This window comes from Maniola hyperantus, chromosome 5, assembly GCF_902806685.2.
Source record: "Maniola hyperantus chromosome 5, iAphHyp1.2, whole genome shotgun sequence".
Classification (NCBI taxonomy): Eukaryota; Metazoa; Arthropoda; class Insecta; order Lepidoptera; family Nymphalidae; genus Maniola; species Maniola hyperantus.
In genome coordinates, this window is record NC_048540.1 from 8,243,020 (window position 1) to 8,260,507 (window position 17,488).

Below are 17,488 nucleotides of genomic sequence, written 5' to 3' on the forward strand. Positions count from 1 at the left end.
AATAGACTTTATGCTTTGACGTTTTTTACACCTTTGTTACCTGTTATCTCCCAAAGCCACCATGATCCAAATCACATAGACACTGATTGTTCCTCCCCACCGACTAGAGAAATTCTCTCCCCCGTGTTCCTCCCTGTATTGAGGACAATACGCAGAGAAACTTTTAGATTTTATAAAATAACGAAGGTCTGGCACACGCTGGCTCTTAGTCCATAGTATGTATAGAAAGACGGATGAATTCCAAATATATTGGTAAGGATGATTGTGGAACGGTTCGTACGGCTACGGCGTGCGCGCAGTGCTGTATTGCTCTCGTTGTGAACAAGTTGCGTCTCCTACTCTACGAATCCTTGAATTAATATAGCTGCTAACCGTAGTTTCCGACTGTAGAGTGAATTTATGAAATAAGTTCCAGTTAATTTTCGGTAAGCTACCTTTGGATACTACTTTGATAAATTTTACATCACTCCAATCATTGTTAGTCGTACCTATAGTTTAATAATTAATGTCAGTTAATTACAGAGTGAATTTATTCAAAAAAATCTAGTTAATCTTATATTAATTAAGCTTGTCACCTGTCGGCCAAATTAATTATTAACTGAATGACAGACAATGCACAGCCTAAATCGGTAGATCCAGAGTTCTGGAAGGACATAGGTACCAATACCACCTATTCCTCTAGTATAAGTTCCGCAAATTGCTATTGCGCTGGATTCATGTCTCATTAACATCGAGATGACGTCATTTTGACGTCAGTCGAAATAAATATATACCATCAGCTCGAAACTTCCGAATTTTCAGTCTAGTGCTGACGCCACTAAAATGTGCGGCCACGCGCATTAGCAATTTGCGGGACTTTTCCTACCTACTAGTAGGTACCTACTGATTGCAAAAGTTAGGCAAAGTACTTCTTAGCTTAAATTGTAATTTCGTATCACTCCGGTAGCAAGCAGCTGCTACTTAGAAACATTTCCAATAAACTTGTGTTGCATGCTCATAATGTTTTGAATTCTCATCTTGAACCTCCGTGTTACAACTTTCAAGTTGTGCTCTCGTTAATAATTTTCAGTGTACGATGTTCAGGTACATATTTACATAACCATAGGACGGAGAAGTATCTGACACCTATTTATTTATTTTATACCAAGAACTAAAAAAACTAAAACATAAACATATTAAGAAGCTGTGATAGCCTAGTGGTTAGGACGTCCGCCTTCTAATCGGAGGTCGGGGGTTCGATCCCGGGCACGCACTAACTTTTCGGAGTTATGTGCGTTTTAAGTAATTACATCGTGAGGAGACCTGCATGAGTTCTTCATAATGGTCTCAAAGGTGTGTGAAGTCTACCAATCCGCACATGGCCAGCGTGGTAGACTATGGCCAAAACCCTTCTCACTCTGAGAGGTGACCCGTGTTTTGTAGTGAGCCGGCTATGGATTGATCATGATGATGATGATGAAACATTGGATTTCTACCAGAAAGTCTAGAATGTGAGAACAAAAACAAAACTTAGAAAAACTGGTCAAGTGCGAGTTGGAGTTGACACTTTTCCTTTTTAGGGTTCCGTACCTCAAAAGGAAAAACGGAACCCTTATAGGATCACTTTGTTGTCTGTATGTCTGACCGTCTGTCCGTCTGTCTGTCAAGCAACCTACAGGGTACTTCCCGTTGACCTAGAATCATGAAATTTGGCAGGTAGATCTTATAGCTGACATTTGGGGAAAAATCTGAAAACCGTGAATTTAGGGTTAGATCACACAAAAAAGTGAAGTGAGTGACTATATCAAGTGGGGTATCATATGAAAGATCTTCACCTGTACATTCTAAAACAGATTTTTATTTATTTTTATGCATCATAGTTTTTGAATTATCGTGCAAAATGTCGAAAAAATACGACTGTAGTACGGAACCCTCATTGCGCGAGCCTGACTCGCACTTGGCCGGTTTTTTTAATTTGCATGTAGGCGATTTTGAATTTTTTGTTGTTTATGTTTGTTTTTATGTTTATACCGATTTGTTGTTATAGCCTAGAAAATTCGCCTTAAGCACATACAGGAACACATTTATACAGGAACTATTTAATTCGATGTCACAAACAGACAACGTCATAGTACGCGACAAGTCGAGATGACAATCGGGGAGGGAACGCCCTTCACACCCACACAGCCCCCGGGCTATACGGTGCGGGCGAGCGCGGGTGACGTGCGGGTGTGCGGGGCATCCCCCGCCTCATACCCCAATTGCCACCTGAACCTGGCGGTGCGTTTAAACTTCTAACAGAGATGTGGAGGACGGATACCTACTATAATATAGCAAGTGGTCTAGTTAGTAGTATTAGGATTACGAATAGGGCTTTGCCCGCGCAGAACAGCTGTTCTCATGTCCTTGTCCGTGACTCACACAGCGTTCATTCGTAAACGTTAATCGTTTATAAACCGCTTAATACATATATTATTCATCTACAGATAACGGGTTCTCTTGTTAACATAGCAACAAAATCTTTATAAAAAAAATCAGCTTCCGTGTATGTAGATACGTCTTGTAGCGTGACTTTATGTCGGAGCTACATTTTGATTTTGGCGCAAATCAGAGTAATCGATGGATGGACTTATTTTTAGAAAACGTTGTATCTCTTATCTGTATGTATAATAAGAGTGGTTCTATAATAGATAGGTATTCTTTTATCCCAAAGCTTCCACGAAAATGGAAATTATTTAGGCACTTCCCCAGTAAATAATTTATATCAGCCAGCCAAAGCGAATTGTGACCGGGTTTGTCTAGTACTCGTAATTAAATAATAGCTAACTCTAATCAACAAATTGAAATTCATAACACATTAATTTGATTAAAATATTACGATCACTTTTGGATGTCGAAAATAAAGTAAGTAGGTACCTAAAATACCTAACAATTTAATTGCAGTGAAGCGATGTGGATAATTAAGGATATTTTCGTTAGTTTAGCTAGTTTAGTAAAGCTACGAGAGGTTCATTGTTTGAGAAAAAACATTCAACAAACTTATGGGCTAATAACCAGCGCGTGCCAGAACTTCGTTATTTTTATATACGCTGAAAGTTTACCCAAAGCCACCATGATCCAAACAAACATCCAAACAAACGTTACTCCCAGTATTGGGAGCAATAGGTACACAGAGAAACGTTTTATAAAATAACGAAGGTCTGGCACGCACTGGCTCTCTTTCTATCAGCCGAATAACATATTTCCTATTTTATTTAAATAAACATTTGACAGCAGCTTTCCCAAACCACTAAAAATTAGATTAATGGTAATGTAGACTGTAGTCTCGTTTAGAGATTCTATGTGTGACCTTCATTACCAAGTAGGTATCTATATCTATACTATAATATTATAAATACAAAAGTGTGTTTGTTTGTTTGATTGTCCTTCCTTCACACCTTAAATAAGCAACCAATCGACTTGGCATAGAGTTAGTTGAAAGGACTGAGAGTAACATAGGCTACTTTTTATACCGGAAAATCAAAGACTTCCCACGGGATTTTTAAAAACAGAAAATCCACGCGGACGTAGTCGCGAGGATCAGCTAGTATATATACTATTATTGTAGTATTAAAACTTGTCATTATAAATTATTTTCATAGGTAAATAACGGTCAAGTGCGAGTCGGAACACGCATAGTCATAATACTTTATGACTATGGATTTTATAGCCATGCTATTTGCTAAAAACTTTGGCAATCATAATTTTTAAACGGTAGGTAGTTATTAAAAAACAGTTTCAGAAACCTCTGTAATTTTTTTTAATGGTTTGTCACACAGACAGCAGCTGACAGACGTACAAGCTGAGAGACAGAGAGACAGACGGACAGACGGACTGGACAAAACTATAAGGGTTCCTTGTTTTACTACGGAAACCTAAAAATACTTTAAACTAATCCCAATGTCTTCGTTAAAATTTAATAACTACTTCAACCTAAATCCATGGATTTAAGTTCTTAAAACGACATTCCGAGACAATCCTCGGTTTTTCCGGCATAAAATAAATCACAAGTTCCCGGATAGTGTGTTTTTATCGTTAAAAACAAACATACATTTTCGGGTAATATAGTACAATAATTTATTATGTAGGTATGAAAGCCAAATTAATTTTTCGTCCAGCTTGACTAGCGCTCAAAGTTATTAATTGAAAAGTCAGATTACTTTGAGCGCTAATCTTGTATCTGAAAATTATCTATACATATTCGTCAGCAGTTTTCGGACGGCTGTGTGGGTAGGTACTTATCTTTTTATATTAAAAAACCAATGAACTCATCAATTTTTTGCAGTGACTTGCGAATTTCTTTAGACGGCAAATCAAAATTAAACCTAGGTTTATTTACATATTTGATATAATATACCTACCTACGAGATAAATATTCAGATAAGTTTTACGTTTCGACATTGCCACAGACATAGATGGACTAAATCATGATCATTATAATCATTAAGTATCAACCGATAGACATTCAATGCTGGACATAGGTCTCTTGAAGGGACTTATTCCATACGCCACGGTCTTGCACCACCTGAATCTGCAGCGGCTCCGTGGACCAAATTAGGCATAATAATATTTAACGAAAACACAGTCATCTGCTAATTTAAATAATTGTCTCAAAATGATGTAACCAAATGGCCTGTAGCGACAGGAATGACAGGTTAGGTTAACTAGGCTCGTAAATTAATTTTGCGCAATGTACCGTTTTTATATTCCATGTCTGTCTGTTAATCAAATACCTACGTAATTTATGCAAGAAATGATGACTGAATTCTGTAGAGCAATAAATGAACAAGGAACTAGTAATAAGGCGGGGCAAAGATGCGTAGATTTACGAGTATGATCATGTCCAGCCGCCCGCGACAGTTGCGTACTTACGTATCAAGTAGGGATGTTCCAATACGTAAGTACAGTGAAACCTGGTTAAGTGGGACCTGGATAAATGAGAAACCTCTATTATTGAGAGTTGCAATAAGGTCCCGGTACTTTTTCATTAAATTACCTCTGTTAATGGGACTTTTTGAACCTGGTTAAATGAGATTTGAATTCTAAGACTTTTTCGATGTTTACCTCTACTCTATAATTGAGACTCTGTAGCTCAATTACCTGTATAAGTGAGACAAATTAATCTGGTTTTAACACGTTTTGACATGACGTTTACATTTCGCGTAGTCTTTCGCGCATGCTTTGTTTGTCAGTATCTCAGGTTTTGACCTAAAAACAGGGGAATAAAAGTGTACAAAATTTCCAATTTTTGATCAAATTTATTCTATCGAGAAACAGGTTTCAGCAACTAGCAACCAAGTACAAACAAACATAACCGATTACTTTAAGTCATAAACTTTACCCTATTGTTTTTTTTCGATGCAATACAATTATGTACATGTTTGTACATTCATTAAATTCATAACACCAAAAATACCTAGGTACGCATTTTTTTAACATTTTCACATCTAAAAATGGAATAACGGCACATTTCGACCTCTGTAAGCGGGGGCCTCTGTAAATGAGACAACTATAACTTTAAACCTGCTTAATTGGAAAACCGGATTATTAGAAACCCTCAATAATTGGTGCATATATCTTGGTCCCTTGAGATCCCAATTAACCAGGTTTCACTGTATAAAGTAATTAATAATTAATCATACAATCCATACTAATATTATAAATGCGAAAGTGTGTCTGTCTGTCTGCTAGCTTTTCACGGCCCAACAGTATAACCGGTTTTGATGAATTATAGGATTTTTAATAGTTTTTTTTTGCGTTTTATTTTGTGCTATTATATCAGTAATCATTAGTACTTACTATCACCTGTCTTCGTTTTTGCCAGCGTTCTGTACACTCTGTATAATATCTACTAGATATATCGAATCAAAGTATCGAGAATCAGAAATTCACCGTAACACCCCTACCGTATCTACTATGTGACCCGGGCACACGCATTCCTGCAAACGACTATGAATAGGATCTCATAGAGTCATAAGGCTGAACGCACACTCGACTGCTCTATCTAGCGTATTTAGCTACCAAAGCGTCAAATGATGAAGTTTATCTACGTCAGCTTTTAAATACTTGCTCAAGACTTACTCAAACATTCGGACAACCAAGATGCTTTCGAGTCTCTCGATGGAAGCATAAGCTGCTAAAAATAAGATGCCCAGAAACTGCAGTGCTGCAGGTGATGGTATAGCCACTCCAGCTTAACATTTATTAATACTAATGTTAATTTATTGGTTTTATTTTAACACAATCACAGAATATAATAATAATCAAATGCCTTATTATACCTACCTATGAGGTACCTTGGTTTTTGTGATATCAAAAGCCCTATTATGGATTTGATTATTTAATAACAATAATTAATAACAAAAACGCAAAATGTCATAGTATTTTATTTGCTTGGTTTCTCTTGAAAAGTTCTTGTAGTTTTTCATTTAATTGTCCTACCCTCATTTTGTGAGCTACGAAAATGTTTTTATGTTGTACTAGCAACCGCCGACGGCGCGCGGCGGTTTCGCTCCCACAATCTCGGCTCCCTGGTACGAATTTAGGAAAATTCGACCTTACACGCGTATTACTTGTCTACATTTTAGGGAACCTACATTTTGTATGGGATGAACCATGAAGTTCTATACAGTAGGTATCTTTTTAAGTCGTGTAGGTACAAGCTCAGTTGCCTGTTGCTGTTGCCTGAGGCACCCGGAGGTCACCTGGATCGCTTGTGCACAAACAATCTATAGTACGTGACAGGTCAAGAAGGCAATCGAGGAGGGAACGCCTCGCACACCCGCACAACCCCCGTACTAACCCGGTGCGGACAGGCGTGGGTGACGGGCGGGTGTGCGGGGCGTCCCCGCCTCATACCCCGATTGTCATCTCAACCTGTCACAGACTATAGGTAAATACCTACCTATTCAAAACGTAGAGTCTAGCAAAACTTACTTTTAGTGCTCTTTCTGATGATAGAGCCTCGATAGCTCAACGGTTAAAAGAGCGGACTGAAAACCGAAAGGTCACCGGTTCAAATCCCACCCGTTTATTGTCGTACCTACTCCTAGCACAAGCTTTACACTTAATTGGAGGGGAAAGGGGAATATTAGTCAGCAATTAACTTGGCTAATAATCTTTAAAAAAAAATTTATGAGTGACTATTTCTCACAATGACTTACGTATCATTGCAAGTTACTTGTTGATTTTCTGTCGTGTCCTGAATTGGACGCACGAAGTTATTTAATTAGGAATTCTCGAGGTGCCTAGTGCCTACGTCAATTTTGAAACAAACCGGAGTTAACAAACAACTTTGTGGTTCTATTTATCCGGATTTTCCAGCTTCAAGGGGTGATTCAATGTGTTTAATACGATGCTATACACTTTGACGAATTGGTACAATCAGTGGCCACAGGGGCCAAGGATGAGCCAATCCTTTATAAGTCTAAGACAAAGCTCAAACCTTCGTGAAGAGTAAAAATTAGGGTAGTTTTTGTTTTTAAATTTATCTAGTAAGCATAATAACTGTCGTACCTACTCCTAACACAAGCTTTACGCTAAGGGGAATATTAGTCAGCATGGTAAACTTGGCCTAAATCCTGATTTTATGTTCGCTTTCATGACGAGAGAGCTTCAGGTTTGTTACAGAATCTCTTAAAAAATTTCGAAAAACATTAGAGCATTTTCACGCTTGATTCTGTTTAAATTACCTACTACTAAGTAAGTAAGTATCTGTTCGAATTTTGAAATATAGTATTAATTGTTGGTCAATTAAACTTAGCTTTCATTATGAGTAGGTATAGAATTTTGGGCCTATTATTATTATTGTGGTCACACTTCCAAATTGATATCGTGCACTGCACAGAGGGGTGGTTTCGCCATTAATGGTCCAGTGTTGCAGATAATGTCGGTGTATGAATGAATAATTAGTACCTACCTACTCGTCTCTGTTTCTAGTTCTGTCTGTCGTTAAAATCTCTACTAGGTAGGTCTCTACTACTGTGGAGTTATGTAAATTCACGTTATTTAAATTTAGTCTTGTTACATCATTTACATACTTTATAAGTAAACTTGAACTCGCCAGGTGTATTTCATGATCAAGACGGTTTGTATACGCTAAATCGTAATTCTTTATGTTTGTGTCTTATTTAAATATACAACCGGGGCAAGTCTATTCCATGATTCACAGAAGATCTCTGGAAATACATACATTTGAGTATACTGCTAAAATAACAGACTTAATAAAACTTATTAATAAAACTTGTTGCACTTCGGATTAAGATCACCCAAAGGAAATATTATAAGCTAGAAAATCTTGGTTAGTATTTTTGGTGCACACTGGTAAAATAAAAAGTGTCCAGTTTTGTTTGATTTTTTTTATTTTGTTGTTAAAGTAAGTTTTGTTAAATAAGTAGATAAGTGAAACTTCCGCGGGATGCAATCTATTTCTGTAAGTACCAAACGTGTAATGTTTAATTTTGTGATATCAAAGAATAAAGATTAATTAATAAGCATTCTCTTGGCGATACTCATAAAATTATTTCCTTGGTTTCTCTTGAAAAGTTTTTGTAGTTTTTCATCTACTTAATTATATTCTCATTTCAAAATATTAGGTCAGTAACCTACTGGAAAATCTCAGTTGATATTTTTTGTGCACACTGGGAAAATAAAGAGTGTCGAGTTTTAATGTTTTTTTTTGTTGGTAGGTAGCAGGTACAGTAAGTTTTTATACCTTATCGGCTGGCTTAGTTGATGCATAGTTACCAATATGATTAAAGTAAAAGTAGTTTAATTGATATGGCTACATTTGGCCATAAGGAGCATAATAACAGAAACTATAAAGTGTAAAGCTCGCCCGACTTCAGCATACATACATCAGTTTTGGAAGTCGGGTTTTTAATTTTTTTTTTAAATTGTAGATACCATAATCTATGTTACTAGCCGCTAGTCATAGTGGAGTGTAACGTAACAACCTATGGATGACTGAACTTCTTTCTTCTTTCTTTCTTCGCTCTGGGCTGGTTTCCGCACTTAAACGTTTCCGTCTGTTGTGCGTGCATTGCCCCTCCCCGCTGAAGTCTTCACTCCAGCCATCCAAGCTCACTCCAGAAGCCGAGTAGACCGCCCAGGTTGCCGAGGGCTTCATGGAATGAGGTCGGGGAACCCAAATGGCGTTCGCGTTGTTCTGCTACGCCCGTGCACTCTAGGACCACGTGCGTCGGTGTTTCGTCGACCTCCATGCAAGCCCTGCACAAAGGACTGTCGGTAACACCTATAACGAAAAGGTGTTTGTTTAGTGGGCTATGCCCTGTTATGAGTCCCACCACCTTCCTAAGTTTACCTCTGTCCAGGCGGAGTAGTTTGTTAGTTTGCCGTTTGTCTATGTTGGGGAAAGCCTCTTTGGCTTGCCTGCAGTCTGTTGTGTTTGCCCATAGTTGGGAATGCTCTTTTAGTGTTAGTTCATGCAACCAGGTTTTATACTCACTGAAGGGTATGGGAACAATAGGTTCTGGCCCGATCACCTTCAATGTCGTAGCCTTTCGTGCTAGTGTGTCGGCCGCCTCGTTTCCCTGGTCTCCATCATGTCCTTTGACCCACCTTAGGGTGATGTCGTTTGACATGGCGAGTGTTTCCAGAGTCTTGTGGCAGTCTTGTATGAGTTGTGAGGTCGTCGAGAATCTAGCCAAGGCTTTAAGAGCAGCTTGGCTATCTGAGTTAATGTTAATTTTAAAGTTTGTTACCTGTCGATTGGCCACGGCTATAGCCGCGGTCATAATGCCCACACACTCTGCTTGGAAGACAGAGTTGTCCTTACCGAGTGCGTGACTTATTCTCATGTTTAGTTCTTGGCAGTAGGCTCCAGCTCCTGTGCCCGTTTTCGTTTTGGATCCGTCGGTGTACACTTCTATTGTGTCTTGTGCTGGCTTCGGATCTAAGTTCTTCTCTGAGTTTATCTTGTAGTTTTTGTCTAGTATGTGTTGTTTTTCGGTTCTGTCGCATTTCCACTGCAAACGTGGTTCTTTGTTTATGTTTTGCCCTAGAATTTTAGTGTGCATTGTGTTTTGTTCTTTCCAATGCCCTGAGGTTTTCAGTCTCAGGGCTGCGAGTGTTGCTTCTTCTTTGATGTGTATGTGTAGGGGCGGAATGCCCAATATGACTTCTAACTCTGCTGTTGGTGTGGTACTCATGCAGCCGGTAATGGCGAGGCATGCTTGTCGTTGAAATTTCTGTAGTTCTTGCTGGGCGGTAGTAAGGAGAGTTCTTGGCCACCATACAAGTGCAGCATATGTTAGTGAACATCTTACTACCGATAGGTATAACCATTTCATTATCTTTGGTTTTAGTCCCCATTTTTTCCCTAGCATGCGTTTGCATTGGTTTAGTATTGCTAGTGACTTTTTGGTTTTATCTTCTGTATGCCTTTTCCAGCTGAGTTTGCTGTCCAGTGTCACACCGAGATATTTTACCTCTGCGGACAGTTCAAGGCTTGTGTTAAACAAAGTTGGTGGTTTGGTTAGTTCAATTTTCCTTTTGTTGGTAAACAGTATCATCTCTGTTTTCTTCGGATTTACTGTAAGTTCGTTTTCATTGCACCATCTTTCTGTTAAGCGCAAAGCTCGTTGCATGACTTCGTATAATGTGTTTTCTAGCTTGCCACTGATTAGGATGGTGAGATCATCTGCATAACCAATGGTATAGAACCCACTTTTGTTTAGTTTGGTTATCAGGTCGTCAACTACAAGGTTCCATAGTATTGGTGACAGGACACCTCCTTGAGGACAGCCTCTCGCTACTATGCCTTTTGTGACTCCGTTGATGTCTAGTTGTATGATTCTCTGTTCTAGTAAAGCTCTTATCCAGCTGCGTATGGTTGTTGACGCCTTGTATCTTTCCAAAGCTTTGTCTATACTACCGAAAGTTGTTTTATCAAAGGCTCCTTCAATGTCTATGAACACGCCTAGTGTCGATAATTTGTTTTCGAGGTCATGTTCGATTTTGGTAACAACAGAATGAAGTGCGGTTTCTGTTGATTTGCCCGTACTGTAAGCGTGTTGGTGTGAGTGTAAAGGTAGATGTTTTAAGGTTCTGTCCCTGAGGGACCTGTCAACAAGTCTTTCGAGCGTTTTTAGTAGAAAAGATGTAAGGCTGATTGGTCTGAAGGACTTCGGCAATGTGTAGTCACTCCTTCCAGGTTTTGGTAGGAAGACCACTTTCACTTCTCTCCAGGCCATTGGTATGTATTTGTATGCTATGCAGGCCTTGTATATTATTTCCAGCCATGGTGTCAGTTGAAGTTTTCCCCATTGTAAAAGTGCTGGGAAAATGGTGTCGGTCCCTCCTGTTTTGAAAGGGTGGAAGGTGTCAATAGCCCAGCTGATTCTATCTCGCGTGACTATGTTGTTGGCAAAGTCCCAATCCTCTTCTATTGGATGGTGACCAAGGGTGCTTCCCCAGTCTGTTGAGTCTACTATTCTACAGCCAGGGAAGTGTGTTTCGATGAGCGTTTCGCTTATCTCTTTGTCGTCCTTGGTGTATGTTCCGTCCGCTTTCCTCAGTGATCCGAGTGTGCGGGTGTTGTCATTTGCTAGAATCTTGCGTATGCGAGCAGCAGTATCGTTTGATTCTATGCTTGTGCAGAACTTATGCCAGGAAGCTTTTTCCTTTTCCCTGACGCGTTTATTGTATAGGTATTGGGCTTCCTTATAGTTGTCCCAATCTTGTTCTTGCTTGGTGTTTTTAGCTCTGTTGAAAAGATGTCTGAGTTTTTTCCTCATTCTTTCCAGATCAGGACCCCACCAGTTGTTTTTCGATGGTTGCTTTATGTTGTTTTTCTTTAGGGGACAAGCTTGTTCATAGCTTGTCTTAATATATTTCGTTAGTTTATTTACGTTTTCTTCGATGTTGGCGATATCATCGATGTCTTTTGGTTTATTTACGCCTATCTGATGTGTCAGCAGGCTTTTGTATTTTAATCTGTCGGTTTTTCTTGGGTTTCTCCTTGGTACGTGTGGAGTTATCATGAGATCTAGCTCGTAGCATATCCGCCTGTGGTCAGATAGTGAAGGCTCGTCACTGACTCGCCAGTTTTTTACCTGATCTGCGGCTCTTGTTGACGCTAAGGTTATATCAATTATGGTTTGGTACCTACTCGTCACGAAGGTCGGTTCGGTGCCTATGTTAATAATTGTTAGGTTAGTGGTTAGTATATAGTTCACAAATTGCTCACCACGTTTGTTGTTGACTTTGCATCCCCATAGGTTGTGATGCGCGTTGCTATCGACAGAGATAATTAAATCGATGTCGTTATCCTCACAGTGTATTACAAGTTCCACCAGTTCTTTTGTTGGTATTCCGTCCTCGATAGGCATGTATATTGATGCTAGGACCACCGGTCTTGGTGGTCGCCCTATGCCTTGTTGTATTCCGTTATTTATTTTAACTGCTGTCAGATCTCTGGAACAGTATTGTGTTAGTAATAACGCTGTAATACAGCGTGGAATGTAGATGCATGTTCTTGGTGGTTCATCACTGCTGTGTGAAAAGATCTTACCATGACAGCTTCCGAAACCACATATGGTTTTTCCCCTGACCCACGGCTCCTGGATCAGGGCGATGGTCTCGTCTTCAACCTCCAGCTGCCTTCGTAACGTGGCCGTGGCAAGGTGTTTGTGCTGGAGGTTGGTTTGAACGATCTTTATTTTTCCGTCGCCCTCTGTGCCGGGGTTTGTTCGGCAGGGGCAGTTTTTTCTGCAGCGTTTTGTGTCTCCCTTCTCTCCCGGGGTTGTGTAAGGTTAGTCCGGGGGTCCGCTAGCATTTCCTCGATTTTGTCGAGGACTGTGCTTACGGAGGGCTCAGGTGTTGTTGCGCGGAGCTGACTGGTTGGTTCATCCACATCCATGTCACCACCCACCTCAGGCTCCTCTCGGTTCTCAGGCTCTAAGTTATGTCCGGGCGGTACGTCACTTAGTCCTTCGTCCGTGAAGAACCTGATGTAAATAGTGCCCGTGGAGTAGGCGACCTTCCTGCCGCGCTCCAGAATCGTCGGCAGCTCCTCGTTGGGAATTCCTAGTATGAGGAACACACCAGGAGGGCTGCTAGTTGTTCGCGAGTAGCTGAACAATACCCACTGTGACACCTTATACCACGGGTTTTGGTGAGATAAGACCTGATGAAGTTGCCCTATCTCCCCGTCGTAGTCTGGGACATATAGCCCCGACTTTACCCTGATTGGTATCTCGGTCTGTTGTATCACAGTGAGTCTTGTTCCGCTCTTGGGTGATGTTAAATTTGGCACCACGTTCTTGAGCCAGCTTAGCGCTTGGTTGTCGTGGCACCACATTTTCAGAACACCCTCGCTGAGGAAGGCTTTACCTTCAAACGCGGGGCGTATCGGGTTTGGCCTGGTGCCAAGGGTTCGATGCAGGCCGCGAAAATCGCCTTCTGTATCAAACCCTGTATGGTGTTCGCCTCAGCTTGGGTTAAGTCAGTCCTAGGGGTAGTTGTCACAGCCACACTCAAGTGCGATTGGACGGCTTTCGCGTAGTGGTCCTTCGCATCTCGGTTTGGTCTGTGGTCCGTTCGTGCTCGTTTATATTCCCCCCTGGGTGAGATTGAGTCGTCAAGTCTATTTCTTTTATTGGGTTGACTTGTCGACGGTCCAGGGTTGTTCTGTTCGTCGTCATTTTGTTGTGTCGTTCCCCTGTTCCGCTTCCTTAAGCGGGGGCGAGCCCGCATTTTAGGTGGGTTGGGGGATTTTTGTATGTTGTCACTGTTCGGTTTGGTTGTTGTTGTTGTTGTTGTCGTTGGGGGTCGAGCGGTGTTGGAACCGTCGGGGCCCGTTGCGCCCCGCGTCCGGATTGGGTTCCCTCCGAGGTCAGTGCGACCGCCGTCGTTCCCCCTGTCCATGACCACGGTTTGCCCAGCCCTTCCGGTGGAGGTGCTCGACTCACCCGAGGCACGTGGGTTGCGGTCAGAGACCGATTCCTGCCCGCTCGCATGTCCGTCGGCGGAACAGCCGGGGATTGCGCGAGTGTCCACGAGAGGCCGTACTCCACTTAGTGAAGGCCGTCCTTCGTTTCCTCTCGCACTTCCCCCGGCCAAGTCGCCGGCATCCGCGGTTGGGCAGTCGGGTTCTTTACGCTTCCCGCCTTTCCGGTCTACGGTCGGTCTGTCCATCTGTGCGTCAGCCTGGGTGTCCGTTTGTGGTATTGTCCGTCTGTCTGTCCTTTTTCCCTTCTTTTTCTTTTTCTGTTTGGGAGCTACGAGCGTCCATGCGCTTGCGCTAGCAGGCGCAGGGATCGCTGCGGCTAGGGAGGACAGGTCCATGTTAGTAGCAGAGGTCGTTGATTTCATCGTCATACCGATAATGTGCGGGTCTTTGCCCCCTCCTGATACGATGGGGCAGCCTGGGCCCTGGGCGCCTTCCGTAGACGACGCCTGGGTGCCAGGGTGGGATTTGGGCGTTACACCGCTACCCGCCAGGAGACCAATACTGTTGTTATGATCCGCCATTTTTGGGTTGATGTGTTAATTGTGTAGTGTTTGTGTGCGTCTCTGTGTATAAGTGATTGTGTAGTGTGCGGGATTTTAGGGTGGTTTGTAAGGAGTTATAAAAAGGAAGGTTATTTGGATTGGAGTGGGAAGGTAGGAACACGGGAAAAGGGTTTCTAGGCTCTGCTCAGGTGTTGGGAGTGGTACCTTAGCAGTTCCTTCTTGTCCAGGGTCCTATGGACACCGGCAATCCGCAACCCCGCCGACCCGCCCGGTTGCATGAAGGAATGCCTCGTTTAGCCTAACTAGCGAATGGAACGTGGCCGCCTGATGACGGCTGAGACCCAGACCATTAACTAGCTCTGCCACGCCGGGTGGATGACTGAACGTCGAATAACATAAACTACCATAGAGTTCATATCTAATAATGAATGCACAGTGCATTTTATTTTTAGCCGTGCTATTGAGCAAATTGCTTTAAGACTTGTTGAAACCAAATTGACTTCATACAAAATTATGCTTATATTCATAGAAATGTAAGTAAGGTGTTAGGGCTGCAGCTACTTTTATTGAATTATTAGGTAAAATAATAAAATAAAAAGTAGCAGTTACCCGCCAAAATGAGTGTTTATACCTACCTATAGTCGGCGACAGGTCGAGATAACGATCGGGGTAGGAACGGCCCGAACACCCCCACAGCCCCCGCGCTAACCCGGTGCGGGCGAGCGCGGGTTACGTGCGGGTGTGCGGGGCGTCCCCCCGCCTCATACCCCGATTATAATAATTATTATTTTATGTAAAACAACCATGCCAAATTAACGGTGAAGCCGTTTCGAAATATACTTTGAAATGTCAAGTGCCTTCGATGTATATTCGAGATATAGTTTTATCAATATTACAACTTAATGCAATATAAAGCCTGGCGTGTTCTGAGATGGAAACTCAATGGCACTTGCACGTGTAGTAGGTAGGTAGGTAGGTACTGTAACATACCTTACAACAAAATAACATCAGAATTCAGCAAGGAACAATCTATATCTTTCATTTAAATTGCTATTCATTAAGTTTTATTAAAAGAAGCTCGTTTTTTACGTTTTGGATGATGACGAGATAAGTATATATAGGTACCTACAGTTTTATTAAATGACTCAGTGTACTACGAGTAGACAATACTAGTAACTAAAGGCGTTTTCGTATGTCAAGTGCGAGTCAGACCCGCGCACCGAGGATTCCTTACTACAGTCGTATTTTTTTGACATTTTGTACGACAAGTCAAAAACTATTTAGCATAAAAATAAAGAAAATTCTGTTTTAGAATGTACAGGTGCTTTTCATATGATACCCCACGTGGTATACTACCTCTTACTTTCAAAGTTGAAAATACAAAAAAATAAAATTTGTTCATGGACACATTTTCCAGCGGGTTCGAGGTCGTTCCACACTGCGCTTGCTGATACGCGGTCTCCACTCCAGAATACGACCGTTGTGGGACGACCTCCCGCTGGACTGAGGTGGCGGGAAGTGGGTGGATAAGGAAGGTGAAATTGTGCGAGATTGGCCTGAATACTCGTTAGGCAGAAGCCGAAGTTTTGGCTTCGGTCTAAGCGCTGTAGATATACCTGAAAATCTCCTAAGCCAGCCATATTATACATGTGGCCTAAGCAAATCGCGATGTGTCGACATTTCTGTTTTAGACTCTAAAGCAGAATAGACCATGATATGCATAATTATTATATACATATAACATATTAGTAGTCTAATATGATAGTTTGAGTTTATTTAGTAAATAATATTGATACTTCACATTTCAAAAATGTTAAATATTGTTTCAGTTGCAAGCTTTCAACTTCATGAAGATAAGCCAGAGAGCGAAAGCCGCCCTTTGTCTACTTGTACAGGACACTTATGGTACGTGTCATACGATTTTGGATAGAACTGTTTTCTGCTTGACCCACATCGCTGTTTTAGGTTAAAATAATACGTCTATGTGTTATTATGAAAAGAGTTACGAAACGATTCCATCCACATATGGCTCGCTTCTAAATGGTATTCTCAGATACGAGGTGTCAAATATGTATGTAGCACTTACTAATTGCATTGTTCTTGATCCATTGTTTGTATCTCGTCGAGACATTTTATTCGAGGTTACAGTGGTGTTTTTGAAAATTTAAATACCTATATTAAGAGAAATTGTTTGTAGGCCCACCGTTGCAGTTTAGAAATCTACTTAGGTAGTTATGAAACATTATATTTTATACGGGCTTTAGTCGGTATTTATTACAATACTAGCTGATGTCTGCGACTTCGTTCGCGTGGATTTAGGTTTTAAAAATCCCTTGGGAACTCTTTCATTTCCGGGATAAAAAGTAGCCCATATGTCACTCTCCAGGTCATTAACTATACCCATGCCAAAAATCACGATAATCCGTTGCGACGTGATTGAAGGATAAACCAACAAACCAATAAACCAACGAACAAACACACTTTCGCATTTATAATAAGGGTACCTACCAGTGGCGAAGGGTGAAAATCTGATAAAGGGAAGCCGGAAACGTACTTACCTAAAAGAATATCAGCTGTTCGATCTTTGTTTTCAAAACTTAATTTAGAAAACTTACTATCGTTACGTAACAAGAAATCTGTTAAACAACAATCTATGTGAATTAAGGCCATTTCTGATTTTGGCTTACCAAACTGAATCAAAATTACCGTAAACTTACCACTTATAAGTTATTAATCACATCCCCAATTTATTATATCAAAATAAAACACCACTAACAACTTAAACAAACAAGCATGGCCGCTTCACAAAAACAAATGTATCAATATCAAATCACCCTTCAAAATACAAAATACTCAAAATAGTAGCATGTACCTGTTAAAACAATAGTATTAATATAATTTTTAATTTGGAGGTATTATAGGGTAACTCGGATCCAACCGAGTTATTTACGTCAAATTTGTCTGACCTGTCAGAGTTCCAAATTCGTATTCGCTA

At 41.0% G+C, this 17,488-nt stretch overlaps 1 protein-coding gene across 2 annotated transcripts in view; it reads left to right on the forward strand.

The window, feature by feature from the left end:
• The first annotated feature begins 314 nt into the window (after positions 1 to 314).
• LOC117982249 (vitamin K-dependent protein C) overlaps positions 315 to 17,488 on the forward strand; it is a 34,199-nt gene continuing 17,025 nt past the window's right edge. For both annotated transcript variants that reach the window (XR_011236791.1, XM_034968569.2), the window contains exons 1-2: positions 315 to 425; positions 16,323 to 16,398. The gene's annotated coding sequence lies outside the window, so the exon portion shown is untranslated. The remainder of the gene's footprint in view (positions 426 to 16,322; positions 16,399 to 17,488) is intronic.